The sequence below is a fragment of the Dermacentor variabilis genome, chromosome 10 (assembly GCF_050947875.1).
Source record: "Dermacentor variabilis isolate Ectoservices chromosome 10, ASM5094787v1, whole genome shotgun sequence".
Classification (NCBI taxonomy): domain Eukaryota; kingdom Metazoa; phylum Arthropoda; class Arachnida; order Ixodida; family Ixodidae; genus Dermacentor; species Dermacentor variabilis.
Window position 1 is genome coordinate 53,380,123 of NC_134577.1, and position 11,801 is coordinate 53,391,923.

Here is an 11,801-nt window from a genome sequence, read left to right on the forward strand (position 1 = left end):
GGTCACAGCAGTCCTCAATCGAAGAACGGAAAAAGTCAAATTTCCGCTCGAAAGGCGAAGCATTCATTGCGATAGCAAACTATTATATAATTATATGACGTAAGCCTAGTCCTTCTATCAGCTCCATAAACTACTGTAAACATTCCCTTAGTGACTGTATTAACAAACACGTGGTCACGCGCACACAGGCAAACACGAACAAATCTCACTCGGTGACCAGGAACACTCGCTGTCAGCCCGCTGGCGTGATGGAGAATGGCAATCACGCAAGCACGAACAAATCTCGCTTGATGAACAGGAACACTCGCTGTCAAAGCGCTGGCGTGATGAAAAGTGGCAACAGCGGCGAGCGAATTCCCCTTCGTGCTGCCTCTCACTTCAACGCGAAGCACGCGCGCGAGATGTCAGCGCCCAGGTTGGCCTTCGACCCCAGCGAAGAATACCTGCGATACGACCCGCGCGGCCTCCATAGCTGCACTGGAAGGGGAAATGCTCACAAGCCTACGCCCATCACGCCCTCCCCCTTGGCCGTGCGCACGTGAGAAGACGGCGCGCTCCCTTCCCGCCTTCCTCCCTTGCGAGCGCGAGAAGACACCGGCGCATCAAGGCACTGCACTTCGCCGCTCACCATCGCAAGCTTTTGCTCGCACGTACAGCATAAGGCACGCCGCAGCAATGTTATCGCGCTTGGTATTTATGCAGAAGATCACGTTGATGTCGACGCCGACGACGACGACAGAAATTCGCCTAGAGTGTCCACATAATTGCAATCGCTATAAGACAATAATGTTTAGACAAAGCATGCGCACACGATAATAGTATCCGAAACACGGGATATTTCATCGAACTGTTGAGGTTACAATCTATCAGCCAAATCATAGCATGTATATTATAGCGCACAATAGATAAATTGTTCCAAGCTAAGAAAATTGAGAATGGAAGCAATGAAAATATGCCTTAATATGAATTGAAATTTCTTTTTCGACTAAGGAATCTATATTGGTAACATCTGTAGCCGAGAATTGTACGGGCGACTGTAGGGGGGGGGGGGGATGGTAGGGTAGATGTTATTCCCGGCATGGTGGTTTAGTGGCTAAGAGATCTGCTGTTTAGCATTAGGCCACGGCAGCTGCGAGCACATTCCTGTCGACAGCTGTTGTTGTATTCCTGTTGTACAAACAGTTGTGTAGGTTTTTTGTATACTGAATATTCATTGCTTGCCGAAAATGAATGTTGCTAAACCTTATAATGTCCGTTATATTCCACGATTGGTTAATGCTAAACGTCAGAATTTAATATTTCTTTCTTCGCACACCTTTTCTGCGGGCATTAGGTAATTTAATACAGGATATCGCTATGCCTGCGGAATTGAAAACTGCTGTTATACGCACCTGTAATTACAATATTTCGCAATAGTTCTAGTGGCCTTCTTTCAAAGTGTTCAATAAGTGTACAGGCCATAATATCAAATGCATAAGTAATAAATACTTACGTCTGCTTCAGCACTCGTATTTTCGTTGTAATTCACGTCAAGTTCCTAAAACAAATTTTTTTTTATATTATGAATGTTCGTGATATCACACAACGGGAGCACCTTAAAATGCGTCTAAATTATTTCAGTCAAGCAAATAAACTTTTATAACGACGCAACTTGTCTGATTCGTTATGCTACGTGGTGTCTCATGAGACGGGGAGGACGAACACACTACAAGGGCTACCTTTCACGTGTCGACATCTATCATAGGTAAATGCAATAATTAAGGTAATAATTAATAAATTAATTTATTAGTGATCTAATGAAATCAAATCAATTATCAACTTTAAAGTGAATACTATAAATAACGGCGATTTTACTTTTAAATTACATCTATTATATATTAATTTCTATATTCGAATACATGAAGCTAAATATATCATTAACCAATTTTTCATGGATACCTTAAGAAACGTGTGCAATTTCATTAGCACATACCTATAATTTCTGGCGAGCAGAATCGTGAACCGCCAAAAGGCGCGTTACTTTCAATGTAAGAAGCACAGAAATCTTTATCGTTACTAAAATATTGCGAATTATTACACATCTTTGAATTCGCCGATGTTTATTCAACAAGAATACCATGAGGATCTTACCACGAGCAGTCGTTTGTTGACCAGTTTGTATTGTTTCTCGAAGCAAGAAGTTTTGTTCTTAAACAATGCCAAGGAATCTTTTATGAGCTCTTCATATCTTTTTTTAAGGATTTTCCAGGTACCTAGAGCGAAGAATAGATCCTAAGGTAATCTACACATGAATATGTTAATTTTCACGTTTATGGATGTCGAAAGCGTCTATGAAATTGTGGAATCGGCGATGGGTAAATAATAATATTTGGGGTTTTACGTGCCAAAACCACTTTCTGATTATTAGGCACGCCGTAGTGGAGGACTCCGGAAATTTTGACCACCTGGGGTTCTTTAACGTGCACCTAAATCTAAGCACACGGGTGTTTTCGCATTTCGCCCCCATCGAAATGCGGCCGCCGTGGCCGGGATTCGATCCCGCGACCTCGTGCTCAGCAGCCCAACACCACAGCCACTGAGCAACCACGGCGGGTCCGCGATGGGTAAAGGCAAAACACAATACACTATTGTCACATGGTGGTGACGTTGAAGAACACAGTAGTAATACTGTGAAAGACAAAACTAACTTTTATTGGGCGAACCTGTGCCCACAGAAACAGGCTACACTTATAACACAACGATAGCGGCGAACACGGTCGGCGATCGTCGAAAATCTGATCTGCGGGTCAAGCGCGTCGGCTTTTATAGATCAGTCGTCGAACGTTCCAGACTAATCGTCGGGACCCGCGTGCCTTTCACAAAGTTCTACACCATTCGCGTCACGCGATGAAATCAGATAACACAAGGTTCGGCGACAACAGACAGCCGGGTAGAAGCATCGATAACTTTCCAGAAACTTCGGATACATACAGGCGCGTCCCGCGCTGTGCGACTACATTTGTTAAGCGGCGAAAGGTGGTCGCCCTATAAAGATAAGTACACGTGTCAATACCCCCCTCTTAAAAAGCATCGACCCGATGCTACAAACAAACGAAAGTAATAAAAGAAAAGCATTCCTAGCAAAGAAAACAACAAAATAAGGAAGTTCGTCAGCGTCCGTAAAAGGGTTTAAGACGCACCACGTGGACCACTTCAGATCGTGCGCGGCGTCGCTGTGAATGCGAAATGCCGTCTGGCACGACCTCATAGTCCAGTGCGCCAATACGTCGGATGACCTTGTAGGGTCCGAAATATCGTCGCAGTAGTTTTTCACTGAGTCCTCGTCGGCGTATCGGGGTCCATACCCAAACACGGTCGCCGGGCTGGTACTCGACGAAGCGTCGTCGGGGGTTGTAGTGTCGGCTGTCGGTCCTCTGCTGGCTCTTGATTCGCAGGCGGGTGAGCTGTCGGGCTTCTTCGGCGCGCTGGAGATAGCTAGCGACGTCAACATTCTCTTCGTCAGTTACGTGCGGCAGCATGGCGTCAAGCGTCGTCGTCGGGTTCCTGCCGTAGACCAGCTTGAACGGCGTGATCTGTGTTGTTTCTTGCACCGCCGTGTTGTAAGCGAATGTTACGTACTTGCAGGACGGCATCCCAGGTCTTGTGTTCGACGTCGACGTACATCGCTAGCATGTCGGCGAGGGTCTTATTCAGCCGCCCCGTAAGACCATTCGTCTGCAGGTGGTAGGTCGTTGTCCTCCTGTGCCTTGTCTGACTGTATTTCAGAATGGCTTGGGTGAGCTGCGCTGTAAAGGCCGTTCCTCTGTCGGTGATGAGGACTTCTGGGGCGCCATGTCGCAGCAGGATGTTTTCGACAAATAATTTCGCCACTTCGGCTGCGCTACCTTTCGGCAGTGCACATGCTTTTGTTTCAGCGAAGCGCGTAAGGTAGTCCGTCGCCATGACGATCCACTTATTTGCGGTTATTGACGTCGGAAAGGGTCCCAGCAAGTCCATCCCGATCTGCTGGAACGGTCGGCAAGGAGGCTCGATTGGCTGTAGTAATCCGGCTGGCGTTGTCGGCGGTGTCTCGCGTCGCTGACAGTCTCGGCATGTTCTGACATAACGGGCGACGTCGGCGGTCAGGCGCGGCCAATAATACCTTTCCTGTATCCTCGACAGTGTCCGGGAAAATCCGAGGTGTCCAGTGGTCGGATCGTCATGTAGGGCATGCAATACTTCTGGACGAAGTCCTGACGGGACAACAAGAAAGCAATTGGCGCGGACTGGTGAGAAGTTCTTCTTCACGAGTAGATTGTTTTGAAGCGTAAAGGAAGATAATCCGCGCTTAAATGCCCTGGGGACAACGTCGGTGTACCCTTCCAAATATTCGACGAGGCCTTTTAGCTCCGGGTCTGCCCGTTGCTGTTCAGCGAAGTCTTTCACGCTTATAATTCCAAGGAAGGCGTCGTCATGCTCGTCATCTTGCGGCGGTGGGTCAATGGGTGCGCGTGATAGGCAATCGGTATCGGAGTGTTTTCATCCGGACTTGTAGGTTACAGTGAGGTCGTATTCTTGTAGTCTGAGGCTCCACCGCGCCAGTCGTCCTGAAGGATCCTTTATATTCGCTATCCAACACAACGCGTGATGGTCACTGACGACTTTGAAAGGCCTGCCATATAGATAAGGGCGAAATTTAGCTGTAGCCCAAACGATGGGGAGGCATTCCTTTTCGGTCGCAGAATAGTCGCCTTCCGCTTTTGACAGCGACCGGCTAGCGTAAGCTATCACCTGTTCGACTCCGTTTCTTCTCTGGACTAGAACGGCACCGAGGCCTAGGCTACTGGCGTCAGTGTGGATTTCTGTATCGGCGTACTCGTCGAAGTGCGCAAGTACCGGCGGCGACTGCATGCGTCGTTTGAGTTCTTCAAATGCGTCGGCCTGCGGCGTTTCCCACTTGAAGTCAACATCACATTTAGTTAGACGTGTCAAAGGCTCGGCGATGCGTGAAAAATTCTTGACAAAGCGCCGGTAGTAGGCACACATGCCAAGGAATCTACGCACTGCCTTCTTGTTGATGGGTTGCAGGAACTGTGCGATGGCAGCTGTCTTTTGCGGGTCTGGACGGACACCAGATTTGCTGATTACGTGGCCTAGGAACAGAAGCTCATCGTAAGCGAAGCGGCATTTTTCCGGCTTCAGAGTAAGCCCTGACGACTTGATGGCCTCTAGTACTGTCGCAAGCCGCCTGAGGTGATCGTCGAAATTTCCAGCGAGGACGACGACGTCATCCAAATAAACGAGACAGGTCTGCCACTTCAATCCTGCTAACACCGTGTCCATGACGCGCTGGAACGTTGCAGGCGCCGAGCACAGTCCGAATGGCATAACCTTGAACTCGTAGAGGCCGTCTGGGGTGATGAAGGCCGTCTTTTCGTGACCTCTTTCGTCGACTTCTATTTGCCAATAGCCAGACTTGAGGTCCATCAACGATAAGTATTTAGCGTTGCAGAGCCGATCCAGTGCGTCGTCTATTTGTGGAAGGGTGTATACGTCCTTCTTCGTGATCTTGTTCAGACGACGATAATCGACGCAAAAACGTAGGGTTCCGTCCTTTTTCTTTACCAGGACAACAGGGGATGCCCACGGGCTTTTCGACGGCTGGATGATGTCGTTGCGCAGCATTTCGTCGACTTGTTCTCTTATAGCTGCACGTTCTCGCGGCGAAACTCGGTAAGGGCTCTGGCGGAGCGGTCGAGCGCACTCCTCGGTGATTATGTGATGCTTGGCGACTGGTGTTTGTCGAATCCTCGATCACGTCAAAAAGCAGCCTTTGTATCGTCGGAGCATACTTCTGAGCTGCTGTTGCTTAATCACGGGGAGACTTGGATTAATGTCGTAGTCTGGTTCGGGAACCATCGTCGTCCGGGTAGATGCGGCGGAATCCGAGAGGAGAAACGCATTACTAGTTTCCAGAATTTCCTCGATGTACGCGATCGTCGTGCCCTTGTTGATGTACTTGAACTCTTGGCTGAAGTTTGTCAGCAACACTTCAGTTTTCCCTCCATGCAGTCGAGCGATCCCTCTTGCGACGCAAATTTCACGGTCTAGCAGTAGACCTTGGTCGCCTTCGATGACGCCTTCTACGTTAGCGGGTGTTTCGGTACCGACCGAAATAACAATGCTCGAGCGAAGCGGGATGCTCACTTGATCTTCGAGAACACTCAAGGCGTGATGACCTCGAAAGCTCTCCGGCGGTATCGCTTGATCTTCCGACAGCGTTATCGATTTTGACTTCAGGTCTATGATTGCGCCGTGATGGTTCAAGAAGTCCATGCCGAGAATGACGTCTCGTGAACACTGTTGGAGGATAACGAAGGTGGCAGGGTAAGTCCGGTCATGAACGGTTATTCTTGCCGTGCAGATTCCGGTCGGCGTAATGAGGTGTCCTCCAGCGGTCCGAATTTTGGGGCCCTCCCATGCAATCTTAACCTTCTTCAACAAGGCGGCGATGTATCCACTCATTACGGAGTATTCGGCCCCTGTGTCGACTAAGGCAGTGACTGTGTGGCCGTCGAGAAGTACGTCGAGGTCGGTGGTTCTTTGTCTGGCGTTGCAGTTGGGTCTTGGCGTCGGATCACGGCTGCGTCGTGTTGAACTGAAGCTGGAACGTCGCGTCGTCAAGCCGTCTTTCGCCGGTGTCGTCTTGGCTTCCTGACTTCGTCGGGACGGCGGCGTGTCGTCATTAGATCGACGAGATGGTTTCTTTGTCGTCTTCGTCGGCGGCGGAGGATCTTGGTCTGTTCGACGAACAGCAACCGCACCTCCATCGGTTGCTGCTTTTAGTTTTCCGGATATGGGCTCGCTGACCGGCCCCAGGCTGGGCCAGTGTATGGTCGGAGCTGCGGCAACAGGTAGCGGCCTGGTGATGGCGAACGCGACGGTCGCCGAGAGCTCCACTGAGTAGCCGCGAGGTAGTCGGCGATATCGCGAGGGCGTTCACCTTGCTGCGGGCGCGGAGCTTTGACGGCAGAACCTCGCAGTCCCATTTCCCGGTATGGACATCGTCGGTAGACGTGACCCGCTTCCCCGCAGTGGTAGCAGAGCGGGCGGTGGTCAGGAGCGCGCCAAACGTCGGTCTTCCTCGGGTAGCTGCGCTGGGCGACGGGTGGGCGTGCTGGCGGCGGCGGTGGTCGACGGAATTGCGGCGTTACAGGGCCGTGGCGCGGTCGCGGAGGAGGACCTTGACGGCGTACGACGGCGGCGTAGGTGATCGCTTCGGGCTGGGGTTGCGGTAATTGAGGTTGCACCTCCAGAACTCCAAGCGACCGCTGAACCTCATCTTTGACGATGTCAGCGATTGAAGCCACTTGAGGCTGCGACGACGGGAATATCTTCTCAAGCTCCTCTCGTACAACTGCCCTGATAGCCTCGCGCAGGTCGTCGGAGGCCAGTGAATGAAATCCGGCATAGTTTGTAGAGTTGGTGCGGTGGTCGAATGGCCGATTTCGCATCTCGAGTGTCTTCTCGATGCTAGTGGCCTCGCGAAGAAACTCGTCGATGGTCTTCGGTGGGTTTCGTACCATACCGGCGAAAAGTTCCTCCTTTGCACCACGCATTAGTAGCCGGACTTGCTTTTCCTCGGCCATTTCCGGGTCGGCGTGGCGGAAGAGGCGGCTCATTTCTTCTGTAAAAATCGCGGTGGTCTCGTTAGGCAGCTGCACTCGGGTTTCTAGTAGTGCTTGGGCTCGTTCTCGGCGTGCGACGCTTGTGAATGTCTGCAGGAAGCCGCTTCCGAAAAGGTCCCAGGTCGTTAAGGTGGCTTCTCTGTTCTCGAACCAGGTCCTGGCAGCGTCTTCCAAAGCGAAGAAGACACGTCGCAGTTTGTCGACGCTGTTCCAGCTGTTAAATGCAGCGACCCTCTCGTACGTCCCTGGGCTGCTGCAGCACGACCGGAGATGCTGGGGCTGCCATTGGGGTGGACTTGGTGGCAATCTTCCTGCTCGTCTCAGGTAGAAGTTCGTGCTCTGGGGGTAGTCCTTGCAGTAGGCGGCTAGCACGCTGGTCTTGGGCGACGTTGGTTTTGTCCTCGGGCTTCGGGCTTGGATCGCGGCTTTGCGGGGGCGTTCGGTACATGAACGCACAAGCACCTCCACCAGATGCCACGTGGTGGTGACGTTGAAGAACACAGTAGTAATAGTGTGAAAGACAAAACTAACTTTTATTGGGCGAACCTGTGCCCACAATAACAGGCTACACTTATAACACAACGATAGCGGCGAACACGGTCGGCGATCGTCGAAAATCTGATCTGCGGGTCAAGCGCGTCGGCTTTTATAGATCAGTCGTCGAACGTTCCAGACTAATCGTCGGGACCCGCGTGCCTTTCACAAAGTTCTACACCATTCGCGTCACGCGATGAAATCAGATAACACAAGGTTCGGCGACAACAGACAGCCGGGTAGAAGCATCGATAGCTTTCCAGAAACTTCGGATACATACAGGCGCGTCCCGCGCTGTGCGATTACATTTGTTAAGCGGCGAAACGTGGTCGCCCGATAAAGATAAGTACACGTGTCACTATACTGATGGGCGACTTCAATACCAGGGTAGGCAAGAAGCAGGCTGGAGACCAATCAGTGGGGGAATATGGCCTAGGTTATAGAAGTAGCAAGGGAGAGTAATTAATCGAGTTTGCAGATCGGAATAATTTGCGGATAATGAATACCTTCTTCCGCAAGCCAATAACCGAAAAAGGAAGTGGAGGAGCCCGAATTGCGAGACTAGACATGAAATAGACTTCATGCTCTGCTCTAACCCTGGCATCATACAAGATGTGGACGTGCTCGCCAAAGTGCGCTGCAGTGACCTTAGGATGGTAAGAATAAGATTTAGCCTAGACTTGAGGAGGGAACGGAAGAAGCTGCTACGTAAGAAGCCGATCAATGAGTTAGGGCTAAGAGGGAAAATAGAGGAATTCCGGATCAAGCTACAGAACAGGTATTCGACTTTAACTCAGGAAGAGGACCTTAGTATTGAAGCAATCAACGACAATATTATGGGCACCATTAAGGAGTGTGCAATAGAAGTCGGTCGTAACCTCGTTAGGTAGGGTACCCGTAAGCTATCGCAGGCGACGAAAGATCTGATCAAGAGACGACAACGTATGAAAGCTTCTAACCCTATAGCTAGAATATAACTGGCAGAACTTTCCAAGGTAATCAACAAGAGTAAGACAGCTGACATAAGGAAGTATACTATGGATAGAATTGAGCATACTCTCAGGAACGGGGGAAGCCTAGAAGCAATGAAGAAGAAACTAGGAATAGGTAAGAATCAGATGTATGCGTTAAGAGAGAAACGCGGCAATATCAGTACTAATATGGATAAGATAGTTCAAGTAGCTGAGGAGTTCTATATAGATTTATACAGTACCAGTGGCGACCACGACGGTAATGGAAGAAGGAATAGTCTAGAGGAATTTGACATCCAACAAGTAACACCGGAAGAAGTAAAGAGAGCCTTGGGAGCTATGCAAAGGAGGAGGGAAATTGGGGAAGTTCAGGTAACAGCAGAATTGTTGAAGGATGGCGGGCAGATTGTTCTAGAAAAACTGGCCACCCTGTATACGCAATGCCTCATGACCTCGAGCCTACCGGAATCTTCGAAGAACGCCCAGATATTCTTAATCCATAAGAAAAGGGACGCCTAAGACGTGAAAAATTATAGACCAATCAGATTACTGTCTGTTGCCTACAAGTATTTACTAAGGTAATCGCCACTTGAATCAGGAACACCTTAGACTTCTGTCAACCAAAGGACCAGGCAGGATTCCGTAAAGGCTACTCAACAATAGACCATATTCACACTATCAATAAGGTGATAGAGAAATGTGCGGAAATAGCAACCCTTATATACAGCTTTTATTGATTACGAGACAGCGTTTGATTAAGTGGAAACCTCAGCAGTCATGCACGTATTACAGGATGAGGGTGTAGACGAGCCATATGTAAAAATACTGAAATATATCTATAGCGGCTCCACAGCCACCGTAGTCCTTCATAAAGAAAGCAACAAAATCCTAATAAAGCAGGGCGTCAGGTCGGGAGATACGATCTCTCCAATTATTTTCACGGCGAGTTTACAGGAGGTATTCAGAGACCTGGATTGGGAAGAACTGGTGATAAGAGTTTGTAGAGGATACCTTAGTAAGTTGCGATTCGCCTATGATATTGCCTTGCTTAGTAACTCAGGGGAGCAATTGCAATTCATGCTCACTGACCTGGACAGGCAAAGCAGCAGGGCGGGTCTAAAAATTAATCTGCAGAAAATTAAAGTAATGTTTAACAGTCTCGGAAGAGAACAGCAGTTTACGATAGGTAGAGGGGCACTGGAAGTTGTAAGGGAATACATCTGCTTAGGGCATGTAGTGACCGCGGATCTGGTTGATGAGACTGAAATAAACAGAAGAATAAGAATGGGCCGTGGTGCGTTTGGCACGTATTCTCAGATCATGAATATCAGGTGACCATTATCCCTCAAGAGAAAATTCTATAGCAGCTGTGTCTTACCGGTACTCACCTACGGGGCAGAAATCTGGAGGCTTGCGAAAAGGGTTCTACTTTAATTGAGGACGACGCAACGAGCTATGGAAAGAATGATGTGTATTACATTAAGGGATAAGAAGAAAGCAGATTGGGTGAAGGAACAAACGCGAGGTAATTGCATCTGAGTTAAAATCAAGAAAAAGAAATTGGCATGGGCAGGGCATTTACTGAGGAGGGAAGATAACCGGTGGTCATTAGAGGTTACGGAGTGGATTCCAAGAGAAGGGAAGCGTAGCAGGGGACGGCAGAAAGTTACGTGGGCGGATGAGATTAAAACGTTTGCAGGGACAACATGGCCATAATCAGCACACGACTGGGATAGTTAGAAAAGTATGGGAGAGGCCTTTGCCCTGCAGTGGGCGTAGCCAGGATGATGAAGATGATGATATGGAGGGTGTTCATGATGATGATGATATTTGGGGTTTCAAGGCGCAAGGGCCATAGAGACATCCCACGTAACTTGAGCCAAACGCTAAAAATATGCAAATGTAACGTTGCTGGACAGAACCAAGTAATGATGTTTGTCGTTGCTTAGAGATACAAAGGTTATTTTCTGTGTTCCGCCTAATTACATATTTATTCTTAAATATTTATTCAATTTCTCAAATATTATAATTAGATGGAAGTGTCCATGAGAAAACTGTAAACAAACAAAAACTCCTGACACAGCTTTCTGTTGCTCAATACGTGCAACGTAAATGCGTTTTTCCTAGCCCTTTCAGCCCTGGCGTCGTCAAATGACGACAGGACTTGCAATCGGAATTTTCAGCATGAAAAAAGAACCGAAACTGCTTGTATTTTCCCCACTCGTACTATTGGAAGTACTAGTGCCATCGCCATGGTTAGTCACGTGACTCTGAGGAGCTGTGTCGAACGAGGAAGAAGAAATGACAACAATCAACATGGCAGACACGCCATCAGGTACGTGCGCTCTTTTTTAATATTTAATTGAATAGCCCCTGCGTAGTTTACGTTGCGATTTTTTATATAGTCTCTAAACAGATTGCAGAGAACGCATGTGCTTGAATGAGCATCATTGCATGGTGATATTACTTGTTAGAAGATGTTTTTTGGGTGTGCGGTTTTGACGACAGGAGGGCTTTGTGGTTGTGTATGGCGTGCCGTCGGTTTTCCATGCGTCCGATTTCAGTGCGTGTTTTTTTTTCTTTTTTCAGACACGCCTATACCGTGTATACCCACAGATACATTCTTTTC